We start from the raw sequence: 13,116 nt of genomic DNA on the forward strand, positions 1-13,116 counted from the left end.
CAAAAAGGTGAAACACATTCAGAACAACCTATTTTTCATTCATGCAGACACCCAGACCTGCTCTGGGTGCTCTGTGACAGTCTTCTCCAGGGCTGTGAAAGCTCCTGACTCCAGGAGAGTCAGTGGAACTCTTATGGCCCTGTTTACTGAAGACTACCCCTCATACAAGAAACAAAACCTGCATTCTTGATAGAAAAAGGCAGCCAAACCCAAACAAGACAGACTCCCAGCTCTTGAAGTGATCTTTAACACACCAAGAAGCAGCAGAATAAGGGCACAAGCATCCTCTCTTTCCCTCCTGACAGGCCACATCCAAACATTTAGAGGCACCATTAAAGTGCTTAAAGTGGTCAAGAGTAAGCTGGGGAAACTGAGCCTGTACTTTGTCTTCTTACCTCTTGTCTTACCTCTGGAGCATCACACCAGTGCAGCCTGAAGTGTCTGAGTCAAAAGTGAAGCTACTTCAGTACCAGCATCCTTCACCTTAAAACTACTGAACTGAGAACCTTCATGTAAAAATCTATTTTTCTTCCTCTGGGAAGCCTATGCCACACACTTACTTTGATGTTAAAATACTTGACCATTTTTTCTGCTACACAGGTAGACAGATTTTAGTTGAAATATATGGGAAATACTACTTTAGTATTTTCAAAGTTTTCACAAACATAATGTAAGACAAGCCTTTGCTTGGACTGAGGCCAAATCTAGCACATTAATAATTTTGGAACATTTCAAATATCAGAAATGTGTGAAATGAAGATTGAATTAAAAGTTTTTTTCCACTGTTTTGCCCACCCTCAAAGCCTTGAGCAAGGGAATAAGTTTAGCTTCAAATGGGAACTTTAGTAGAATTCAATTTTAAATTCAGCAGTCACTAATGTTATTACATCCTTTCTGTGGTAAAGCTCAAATGCCTGGTGCTCTCTCCGTGATTCCCTGGCTGTGGGCAGCATTGACCATGTACTTTTCCAGAGATTAGAGATACAGTTACTTTCATAATACTGATCTGGTGGTGCATCTTCTTTGTTTCTTTCTTCCTTGACGGCAAAACCAGATTATCTTGTTCTGAGGATATCTGACAGTGGCTATTCCATGTCTGGCAGTCACTACAATCTAATTTTGCTGGACTTAATTACCATAATTTGTGCCCTGTAGATGGTTTCCAAAATTAGAAGAAGGTATGATCCTCGCCCTACAAGGCTCACACAACAGACAAAGAATTAAGAAGACTGGCAGATAGGGGAGAAAAAGTAAAAGCAGCACTGGCTACATCAAGTACACAGAGAGAGATAAATTAGACCCAAATTAGTCCTTTGGTGTGATAGTGAGACTGAATAAGCAAGTTTATTAAAGGGAAAAAATATGATTCAACTAAAAGATAGAGATGCATGAATAGCTCTCAGAACAACATGCGGAACGACAGCATCCTAATGGAATAAACTCCACACCACAATTGAAAAAACCTCTTCTGCAGTTCAAATCACTTATCTCTGGTGTTGCCCTGTCTGTGTGATCCAGCAAGTAACTGTCCGTCCTTAGGCACCACATCTTTAGTCAGCATCACTATAGCTGACTTTCAAATGCATCATTATTTAATTTCCTTGTCATATCCCAAATTATTTTTAGAGACTGGGCTCTCCATAAGTGATGAGGAAGCTGTGAGCTCATACCTTGATGTTCAAACCCCTCATCAGGGCTTGGATCGCACTTCACCCTCCAGCCTGATTCTGTTGTTGCCTGAGGATTTCCTGACAGTAAGGCAGACTTTTGTAAGGCAGGGTTAGGGATGCTGCAAACCCCAGACCTGCTGCTTCTCTCAAGGCTTTCCATGTCACTCAGTACCTCCTGCCGTAGGCTCATGTGTGCTCCTGCATATTTGTCTTCACCCTGCCCCTGTGATGTGTGGACCCACTGCTGTTCCTCTCCGACAGATGACTGAAAAACTAGCTTGAGTTTTGCAGAGGAAAACTGCATGGAGCAGGCTTGAGCCTGGCTCTTCTGGGGTCTCATACGGAGGGAGATCATGCCTGGCTGAAGTAGCTGTGCAGAAGAATTGAGTGTCACAGGTGTGAAGGTACTCCAGTGGTCACCCAGAAGTCTTATCCCTTTAAACTCTGGGTGCCATGCCCTAAGCTTTGCTGGTTGCTCTTGTGTTTTGCATTTCTACATCCTGAGTGTTTTCTGCTACTTAGGGGATTTCAGACTTTATTCATTGTGTTGTTTCCTGTGAATCTTTGCAGATGTGCCCTTGGTGGTGGTACAGCCACTTCCCATGGTCATGCATAGCACTTTTCACCTCATGGGACTCCTCGTGTCACCAGCTCAGGGAGTCTTGCTGCCTTCCTTGGCCTTTGGAACAGGCTGCTTTGGGGGAAAAGTCTATATCATAAGAAGGCCTCCATGGACAGGGAAAAGATATCAATAAAGTAATTGATTAATTAGTTAATTGACAAAAGATATTAATAAAATAATTTATTGCTCCAGTTCTGAAATCGTCCTGCATCCTTTACCCTAATTCCTTGCTTGCAAGTATGTCAGTGCTTGACTCATCACATAAAGCCATGGAGTTTTCTCCTTTCCTTTGTGTGCAGGAATTTCTGGATAATCTGGGGACAGGAAAAGGGACAGTGCTGATTTTGCTGTTACATCAAATCACTTGATTTATTTAGCACCGTCTTTTGTGCATTGATTTTGGGAACAGTCTCCAGGCCTCCATATTAAAAAGCTGCTCCTCATGCTGTCTTTGTTCTTTGTTGCTTCATGGCTTTCAAGTCAGTGAAACATCTGGTCCAAAGGTACAAGCTGCTATTCCACAGTGAGCATACCAATGACGGCCAGATGGAAACGTGCCACCTTGTCTCGTTCCCTGCGTCCCCACCGCACACGTAGGTAATGCCACGTGAATTGCAGCTACAGCATAATTTGTACCCTGTAGCAGTGGGGTGAGAGCTGCTGTGTTTGAGAAGCGAGCTGAGGGCACAGCATCCCGTGGGCAGCTACCTCGAGGAGCAATGGGAATTAAGGCATTCGGCAAATGCGTGCTTTCCCTTGTCGTTGACTTAGCGTGTGTGTGGGTGTATATGCTGTAGGTGTCTCAGACTTGTTAATAAAGCTAAGAATATGAATAATACTTAATTGCTATTGCATGATGCTTCTGCCACTGCAGTTCATTTGTAGCAGTGGTTGGGTGAGAGGGGGGGTGCTATGGACGCACAAACCCTTCATCCTCCTGCCATCTTTACTTTTGGCTTCCATTCACTGGGAATCAAACAAATTACAGAGTTTTAACTGGAGGATATTTTGACCAAAGTATTTATTTAGAAAGACAAAGATATCTGTATGACTAAGTAGACAGAAAAAAGGAATTAAAAATTATGGGGCTTTTGGGGTTTGTTCCACTGATGGTAGTGCTGCTCAATATCAGTTTAAGGTTATGTCTTTCTTAATATGGCATATATTTTCGTACAGCTTTTTTTATGCAAGAAGAACGTTCTTTTATTTATCATTTAGATAAATAGATAAATATTTAAATAAATTTTTTAAAAAAGAATATTTAGATTTGCAGTTTCTTACTGTAAGTTTGCCATGATAGAAGGCTATAAAATACTTCTCTGGCAAAAAGAAGAGTGTGACCAAAAAAAATATCTTTCCAGGAAAAACAAATGGCAAGGAGAAAGGACACTAAGCTAAGACTTCACCAAAAGCACAAAGCACCACGGACATGTGTCTGGCTACAAGTACAAAGCACAAACACAAAGCACTCTGATTAGTCAACTAATCTGCTTCCTAGGTTTATTAATCATGACAAGAAAATTTAATAGAGAACAAAATCAAGGTATTTGTAAAACGCTAAAGGTGAAACTGCCTGCTGTTTACAACCAGTGATTTTTATGTTGGTTTCATAAGGATTGCCTGTCTCTGTCCAAAGCAGAATAAAAAAAGAAAAAAAATAAATAAGAAATGGTGCATTGTGATCACAATCCTAGGCTGTTTATATGTATGCTTCAAATTAAGGGTTTGGTGTCATGGAAACAGCTTCTTCATTTGGAAAGCTCTGCAGCAGTGTGAGAAGGAAAGGACTGGAGAGGGGGAGAGGAAGAGGGAGCACAGGAGCGCCGCTTTGCAGCCTTCCCAACATCACCGGCTCCCTCGTCTCCCCAGAGACAATGGAGAGAACAGGAGTGTAGGACTCCTGTGCTGCTTGCCTTACATTGTTCTGGAATAATGCAAATCATTCCCCCTTTGCTGGCTGTCATCTGCAAGCATGCATGTGTCTTATTTTGTAGTTAATGCAAAGTGTAGTTCTAAATACTTTTTAAGGGAATTTCCTGAACTGAAGGAATGTGTATATATTTATATGGATGTGTCATGTATTTTTTTATATTATTTACTTTACCTAAACCTACTATTTATCCACTAAAGTAAATGAAACAGAATCTCTATTAGTACTGTTTTTTCAGTTTTGTTTGTGTACATACATGCATAACATGTTTTGTATAATTTTAGTGCTAAAAAGACATATCTTATTCCTCTACATCAAAGGAAAGCAGTCATTTGTGTAAAGAGCTTCTAAAATATACCAGAAGAGAAATCTTTCCAATGAATACAGGATTACAATAGATGGTTGGGAATTAACACCAGCACTTGCATTGTCCTGGCTTCGATGCCAATTTATGCTCATTTTGTGGGCACAGTTCAGATTACTCAGTAATTGATTACATTAAACAGTAGCAAGAGAGCTTTAGAGAGACTGAATGAAGGGCATGTACTATATTTCTGCTGTGTTGCTGTCATGCACATCATGAAGAAGCAGAAACAGACCAATCCTATACAACGGATTTATTTTTAAAGCACAGTAAAGCTGGATCTAAGATCCTGAGTTGGGATCATGTGAAGCCAGTGGAGTTAGCCAGTTACCTGCTCCTTCCCAAAGCTCAGGTTGGCATTATGGAAATGTCTGGTCATGAGGCAGTGTGAATCCTTCTCTCCTTTCACAGTGAGGCTAAATGTGTCCTTTCCTTGAGCTGCTTGATGAAAGGGCTGCTCTGCTCTCCACCTAACTCTCTAATGTAGCTAGATGTAAAAATTTTGGTGATGTAGCCAGGGCATTTTGTGATGGTGGCTAGATCCTGAGTGACCTGTTAGACAAGTGGTTTAATATCAAAACCAGAACTGAGCTATTTCCCCAGCCCAGGAAGAAAGAGCCAGCCACACCAAAGCAGGGGTTCAGGGTGGGGCCACAGTATCTTTGAAAAGGGAAGACTGGCTGAGGAGCTGCTTGCTGCCTACTCAAGTGGGCAGCTCCAGAGGGAATGGGGGTGGATGCAGGGCACCCTTCTGGTATGGATGTGGTTTATAACCAGCTTGCACTGCATTTGTTCCCCTCCCTGTGCTCACTCCTGGACAGTGGCTGGCCAGGCTGGAGGTGACTGCTTGTGGTTTGCCTTCCTGGCAAGGAGGAGTTTCTGCACCCACTTCCTGATCTCACTCCACCAATCTGGGCATGCGGAAGAGGAAGAAAGAAGTTTCAGGAAAAAAAGCAAATGTATTTGTGTGAAACAGATCACTTTGGTTTAATGCTGTCATTTACATTCCCTATGTTATAGGTAAATGAAACTAGGCTGAAATATAGCAGCAAAAATTTATTAAAGATTTATATAAAATGCAAATAAGCAAAACAGTGTGCTGGGTGGCCGGGGAGACCCCTGCTCCACTCACGGCCCGCAAGCGCAGTGGGCAAAAACAGTAACCTTTATGCCCTTACCAATTCCCTTCCCACAGTCACCTGTTATCCCTCCATTGGATCCGAGTTCACATGTCTGGTTCTGGTTGGTTCTTTTGCAGGCCTGCTTCAGTTGCCAGGTACTTTCCTATCCATAGTTTTAATTAACCCTTCATCCTTGAGGCCTAGTGTGTGAGTCCTCCAGATGTCCATCTTGGATCCTCTTTATCGTCCTCGTACTTGACCCTTCAATCCTTGTCCTTCCCTTTGTTACTTTATGCGTACACTTTTAGACAATATACTTTTAGAAAAACAAGATACAAAATACTTATTCAGCAAGGCACAATAATTTGTCTTGTCAGCTTAAGAACTGAAAGCTGCAGGACTATCAGCCTATAATACTGACAGATTAATTAACCATTCTGCAACTTACAGTCCCCCAACCTTAACAGAACATTGATTACAATAACATATATAGGAATATAACATGCAGTACAATTTAATGAATAAATTACTTTACTACTACTAATTTATTACATCTATACCTGAAAGAAATGATGTTTCTGTGAGCATCAGGACCGACAAAAGAGTAGTCAGGTTTTTTGTGTGCGGTTTTCTTTCTTTTTAATAATACACAGTTTAGTCATGGCTGGGCTTCGCGAACGAAGATTTGGGAAGGCTCTATCCACATTTGCTACAGGCACACTGGTGGCTTATGAGGCCAATACGTGACAGACATATCTGATTGCAAAAGGCACAGCAGAAAGACTCCTTAGATGGTGTATTCTGCAAAACACGGTTCTTTCTGCATTGTCTTTTCTCCTCGAGAGTGATCCTGGGTGTGTTCTTGAAGGAGACAGCAGCGTTATAGATGGTGTGTCTCCAGACCTCCCGATTTGAGGCCAGAGTAGACCAGTTATGGTGATCAATATGGCCAAGGCTGAGATGTTGTTTCAGGGAGTCCTTGTATCTTTTCTTTGGGGCTCCTCTCATGCAGCAGCCAGTGGCAAGTTCACCATAAAGCAAGATCTTAGGGAGGTGGTGGTCCTTCATCCTTGAGACGTGCCCTGCCCATCGCAACTATGTTCTCAGCAACATGGCCTCAATACTTGTGACTGCTGCTTGCTCTAGAACAGATGTATTGGTCACATAATCTGACCAGTGGATGTTTAGGATTGAACGGAGGCAGCGTTGATGGAAGCGTTCTAGGAGACGCAGGTGGTGGCGGTAGATGACCCATGATTCGGAGCCATATAAGAGAGTCAACAGTTTAAGAAAGATGCTAAATGAAGCACCTGCCCTCTCAACCAATCTGGGAGATAGAGAGGCTACAGTTCTGCCCACCCTCGCTACAGTTCCTGCACCAGCACAAATGTCTCCCTGTTAATGCTGCAGGAAGGATGTTTTGGGAGCATGAATTCTGGTGCAGCAAAATCAACTTGCAACTTTGGCAATGAAATTCCGGAAAAAAGAGTTTGATATTGCTGTGAGAGGTGCTCAGCACTGCCATGGTACCATCTATTGGGAAGACACTACCTAACAAAAAGCAGCTCATTCTTGTCTGCCGTGGAGAAATAGGTGTGTTAAAGAAACTGGAGGTGGAATGGTAATCTTGAGAAAAGTGCTAAATTCTCAGAGAAAAAAGTCTTATAAATGCAGAGGAAAACCAAAACAAAAAAAAAAGGACTCTTTAAAATTATAGAAATTTTACTGTGTTAGAATAGCTTAATAGGTAAGGTAGAAAAGCTTGAAATTTCTTTATTCAGAACCAGGCAATGGAGTGTAGTTTAGCTGAGTAGTTATGCTTCAGACTTTCATTCTCTTTGTTATCAAAGCAACATGAAAGGCGTAGATGCTTGGGCAAAAGAGAAATGACTGTGCAACCTTTCTTCTCTTTGAGCTGTGCCTTTGTGCATGACTTATTACAGTGTTTTCAAAGGTATTGAGGAACAGGATGAAGAAGTGTGCATTTACATTAGTGGTTTTGTTCAGATCAGGAATGCATTTTGAAACAACTTGTGCAGTTGTCTGGACTAACGTCATTTGATTTGCATTACTGAGTGGTCTCAGGGCTCATGAACTCAGCTCCTGCTGGATGAAATGGAGACCAGCACTCCCACCGCTAATCCAGCTCATTAGATCAGACCAGAGCATGCCTGAAGTAAATCCCCCCTCTCCGCCCTCCTGTTTTTTTAAATAACATGGCATTAGGTCCTCAGCACTAACTGTTTGTCTCCACATGTTTCTTCTAATGGCAGTGTAGGCACAGCCTTAAGCTACAGAAATGGCTTCATTGCTACCCAGAGCTCCCTATCTACATCTTTGGAAGATCTGCGGCTTCCACTCATTCAGAGGAGTGATAGTAGGTGCCTGGTAAGTTATTTTTTGCAGGAGAAAACAGCTGTTTAAATAGCAATTATTATTGGTAAGTGGGCATGGTACAACCTATCGCTGTCTTTCTCCTGAATATGCAACGCACAAAATTCCCCTGAGAGGCAGGGTCATTAAGGAGCTACCTAGATACATATGCTTTTGCAAGTCTTTCATCTAACTCAGAGGTGGGAATGCAAATTTTGAAACTTGGGGACATCCTGTGGCTTTGTAACACTCTCCAGGAGAGATGTGCTCATTGAGATGAATAGCTCTCACTCATTCATATTCCTCATTTACTCATGTAACATTTATAATATGGGTAATGTTCCTCCTTTTATAATAGCTCAGTGTGAGCTACAGGAAGAACTTAAAACTATACTTCATTGTACTTATCTGTTTCAGATGAGGCTTGCAGACCTGTGGAAGGGGCAGAGCAATGCTGCTCCATTGCAGTGGGAGCCCAGGGAATACTGAGCTGCAGGCAGATGTGAACACTGGATTTCCTCAGCATGCACAGAGGGATAACAGAGGAGGTGGGGACTCAGGCCTACCTGGTCTCCTGTTCCTGATCTCCCCAGATGCTTTGGTTTGCTCTGACAGCCAATTAAACCCCTCGAGGTTCTGACTCCCATCTCTTCTATCCCTTTCTTGGCTCCTGGGAGCCAGCAGAAGCTGGATCTGGTGATGCAGGCTCTCTCTCCATTGTTTTTGACATGTAGGGGTACATGGTTTGCAAACTCATAGCATGTGACAGGGTGGTTGCTAAGAATGTAACATTTTTCATGCAAGAGGGCACAAACAGCTGTTGTATCTCAAAGGACACCGCTCTTGTGCCATACAGTGGGATGGTTGGACTTGATGATCTTAGAGGTCTTTTCCAACCTTAATGATTCTATAATGATTCTATGTTTAAAACAAAGGATTCAGGTGCTGCCCTGTTTCTCTCTCAAGCTCTGCACTACCATCCTTCATCTCACCGAAGATGTGCCTTTTTACGTCAATACCAACAACAAATATCCTAGTAGATGTCATGCAGTCCTTGAGTTTCTTCTTTGTTGGGATGTGAACTCTGCTTCAGAGTAGTGTTTTCTGTATTGTGATTTTTTTTTTATTTTTCTCAAAGTGGATTTTTTTTGTCTGTCTGATTTCGGAGGCAGATGATGGCTGCTTCATGGTATCAAAGCCTGTGAAGAGATTTCTTAGCAAGTCTTTTTAGACATAAAATTTTTAATAAGTACTTTTCACACTTTAATAAGTACTTTTAATAGGTACTTTTTTGAGACTCCTGCTTGCTTCAATAGCTATAGCACAAAGACTTGAAGAAGATATATCTGAATTAGTGGCAGTCATTAAAATAGTTTTTTAAACTGTAGAACAAGAGCTTTCTTAAATTACAGTGGGATGTCAGGAGTGAAAATGCTTGGTACTGGTGACAGAAACAGCAAGAGAGGAGAGAGAAAGGAAAAATAAAGCACCAGTGATAAAACCAAGCAAGTTTGTTGAGGAACTGTTGCTTAATCCTTACAGTAGAATTTTAAGTTCTTCTCTAGGACTATAAACATTGAGCACATAAAAATTAACTTACAAAAAATTATGTACCTTGTTCTTCTCAAAACAAAAACGAATGACTTGGCCAGCTTCATTGCCAGGCCTGTATGCACTGGCAAGTCAATATAAGGAAAGTAAATAGAAAAAAATGTAGACAAGACTTTGAGCAATTGACCTGGGTCAGGAAGAAGTGAGGAGGAGCATGGAATGGGACTGGCATGGTGCTGCTGCTTGGAAAGAAGGCTTTTGTTTTCATCTGCGTGCCACGTTGTTAAGACATGCATGGGGAATACTTCTGACATGACTGAATGTGGTGGCTTGACATACTGCACTGGCCTCTGTCTTAGCAAAAATACAGGAACATTTTCTATTCTGAAATAAAGAAATAACATCCATCTTCCTTTCCATCTACTTGAATAGGAGTTAGATTGGACCCTAAATATTTTAAATAGCTTTGTGCTGAATTTCAGCACAAACTTGCTCAAAATTAAAATTTTTAACTTGGAAATGTAAAGGAAGGCATGGGTGAGGGCATAAATGACAACTGGGGAAAAAAGACCAGTCAACAAGTTATTATTCTCATCTTCCCTTTCAGTTTTTATTACACATCACCCGATACCTAGCAGGGATCAGTTTGCTGTTGAGGACTGTAGGGATCACCTCAAAACAAAGAACAATAACTGAAATGCAGAAACCCTCTAGCACATGAATTCAAGATCTTGCCATAGCCTCAGTGTTTATTTTTCTGTAAGTGGCTTGAACGATGGCACTGCTATCAAGTGCAGAATCTCAAGATCTGTAAACAACAGTAAATAATGAAGGATGATGCAGACAACTGTAGATGCTTAGATAATCTACATTTTACCAACTTTGCTAAAAAAAATATTCAAGGAAGATATTTCAGCAAAAGAAATCCAGCAAAATGCAATGTGATGCAATGAAACACAAGGTTCAAAGAACATAACTGAGTATTTTAAAAGATGAGCTGTTTTCTAGACTAAAGAAGCACTGATTAGCCTGCCATGCAGGGAAATTACTAGACCTGATCTGAGTTAGTAAGGCTAGCTCACCTTTTTCCCCAAAATAATTGAAGCATATCTGGAAAGTGCTAAGAATTTGCTGATTTAAGAAAATTAAATGTTTTGCTCAATTCCAATTTTAGTTGCTCCAATTCAAATGCAAAAAGCAACTTAAGCCAGTGTATGCCTTTGGAAAAGGAAGGAGGTAGTTCAGAATAGTTATGTAGGAAAAACTCAGATTTGGCTTGATTATAAAAAACTTATTGAGAGAAATGTGTACATTTATCAGACTAAATTGAAAAGATGGGAAAATAATGAAGGAATTTTACTGTGCCGTAGTTGGTTTTTCTATAAATTTGCACTGTGTTTTTTTTTTTTTAATCAATGTTTTAATTTTGGGGGTGCTTTGTCAGACTGTGTGTGTGCATACAAATGACAGGGAGAAGAAACTTCAAGTGCCTAGAATTGGCAAGCTTAATTTAATTTTTTTAAAACAATCAGTGCTGGTGGTGATGGTAGTAGTTCTCTTTCTGTGTACTCTTTCTAACATGACTCATTTGTTTGTGATTAAAAATTTAAAAAGCCACTTCAGGCATCCTGTGAGGATTTTCTGCAAATCCCTGTATGTGTGTCAATGGGCTCATATGCAATTTTAGCTCAAAAAGTGCCTTTGAAAATCTGCCTTCTGGCATCTAGGATGTTAATAAAAGACGAGGTCATGGCCAAAATTTGCCTTTTCTATCACTGCTGCTGTAAATGGTAGATGAGCTTGTACTTTCAGAGCAGAATTTGTCCTTTAATTGGTGTTGGCTCATCCTGTGTGATCATGAAATATTACAGTAACACATGGGGTTTTTATTGTAATTCCTTTGCAATGGACATTCTTGCTTTTTATTCCTTCCCCATAGATTGTTGTTTATCAACTCTGCGCAAAGGAGAATATTTACTCTGGAATGATAATTCTTTCTCTACCCTGATGAGTGAATGCATCAAGATTTGCTAGTTCATGTTTATATCAACTATTTGGAAACAGTGGAAACACTTCTGCTAAACCCAGCTTCTCCATCCATGTTTTTCTTTGGCTTTATTCATAGGGCAATCTGAGATTATTTTTCTATGCATTAGAAAGGTTTTCATTAAACCTTTTCCTCATCTTGTGATCTAAATCTGAAAGTTCTCAGCCAAACCAACCATTTTTGTTCAGGACCTTGCTCTTCTCTTTCAAAGGATGAGGAGATATGAAAAGGCGACTTTTGTCAGCTGCTTTTTTTCCCCACAGGTCCCTTGTGGGACTCCACAGAGGGTTTTTTGGGTATGTATTTCAGACTACTGAGAAGGTTGAAAGGGGAATAGTGTATCTGCAGTATGGAGGAGGAGAAATCGATACTTTAGGAAGGCTGAAGGCAAGACTGGGAAGTCAAGGGGGATAAGCAGATATTTTGATAGATACTGCTGTCTGCTTCTCATCTGTGGTTATGTGGGCCATCTTGTACTTAATTTCACATCTGGTTCTGTTTTTGGAGCCTGAGGTAAAAAGGCTGTTCTATACTGGAAGTGTTTAGAATTGATTACTCCATTTTTATATTTTCTTTTTTTTCATTGTACAATGATGTGTGTTAATTTAGGATGAAGACTGTGCTAGCATGACTATGCTGAATTTTCTCAGGGGCAAACTGCTGCATATACCTGAAGCCACACTGAAAATCAACGTGGAAATCAAAGTCAGGACAAGGCAATTTGCTTTATGAGCAGGGTGATTCACCAGAAGCTAATGAAAGATCCAGCAGAATCAGTCTAATGTCAGCAGAAGATTAGTAACACATGAGGATTTCTCATAAAAATCCAGTTCTGACTAAATGTTTTTGTTGTAAACAACTGCTGCTGAAATGATACATGAGAAGAAACACCCTACTTCATTACAATGCTTGGAGTCTTTCTCTTTTCACAATATAAATGCACCAATTTTCTTTGGCTTTTATAGCTCTGGCAGATAAAGTGTAGAGGGTAGCTTGAAGGATCACCTAGTTTAACCTTTATTAGCACATGAATGCATGAAAGAGTATTAAATAGAAAACAGAAATGCCTCAAGATCATATCAAGTGCTCAGTTTGTATTTACAGTTTGGGCTGTAATTTGTGAAGATACTGGATGACAAGTCTTTGTCTCCTTGGCTGTTAAAAAGAAGAGGTTGGAATTCTAGAGGTAATAAAGCAAAGAAGAACCTCTATTTCATTGCTTTGATTTTTTTTACTTTTTTTTTCTCCTTTAAATATATTTAGCACTTTCACTCTCTCCTGGAATAAAAAATTGTAAATTCTAAGTGTGTCATTTGGCTTTCATGACATTTTATTCAGTGTCAGAATGTCAGAATGTGACAACGCTCATTTGTTTCTACCCATCGACATGATAAATATGGAAGTATGAAGTATAAATCTTATTCTGGAGATGCTGCTG

The 13,116-nt window shown here is 40.5% G+C and overlaps 1 long non-coding RNA gene across 1 annotated transcript in view; it reads left to right on the forward strand.

Moving 5' to 3' along the window:
- LOC127474319 (uncharacterized) overlaps positions 1-12,561 on the forward strand; it is a 42,943-nt gene extending 30,382 nt beyond the window's left edge. Inside the window, exon 3 of the long non-coding RNA XR_007905808.1 lies at positions 12,288-12,561. This is a non-coding gene — a long non-coding RNA (uncharacterized LOC127474319). The remainder of the gene's footprint in view (positions 1-12,287) is intronic.
- Positions 12,562-13,116: the final 555 nt, after the last annotated feature.

This window comes from Manacus candei, unplaced genomic scaffold (genome assembly GCF_025592945.1).
Source record: "Manacus candei isolate 608988 ecotype Guabito, Panama unplaced genomic scaffold, ASM2559294v1 h1tg000041l, whole genome shotgun sequence".
NCBI classification, from domain to species: domain Eukaryota; kingdom Metazoa; phylum Chordata; class Aves; order Passeriformes; family Pipridae; genus Manacus; species Manacus candei.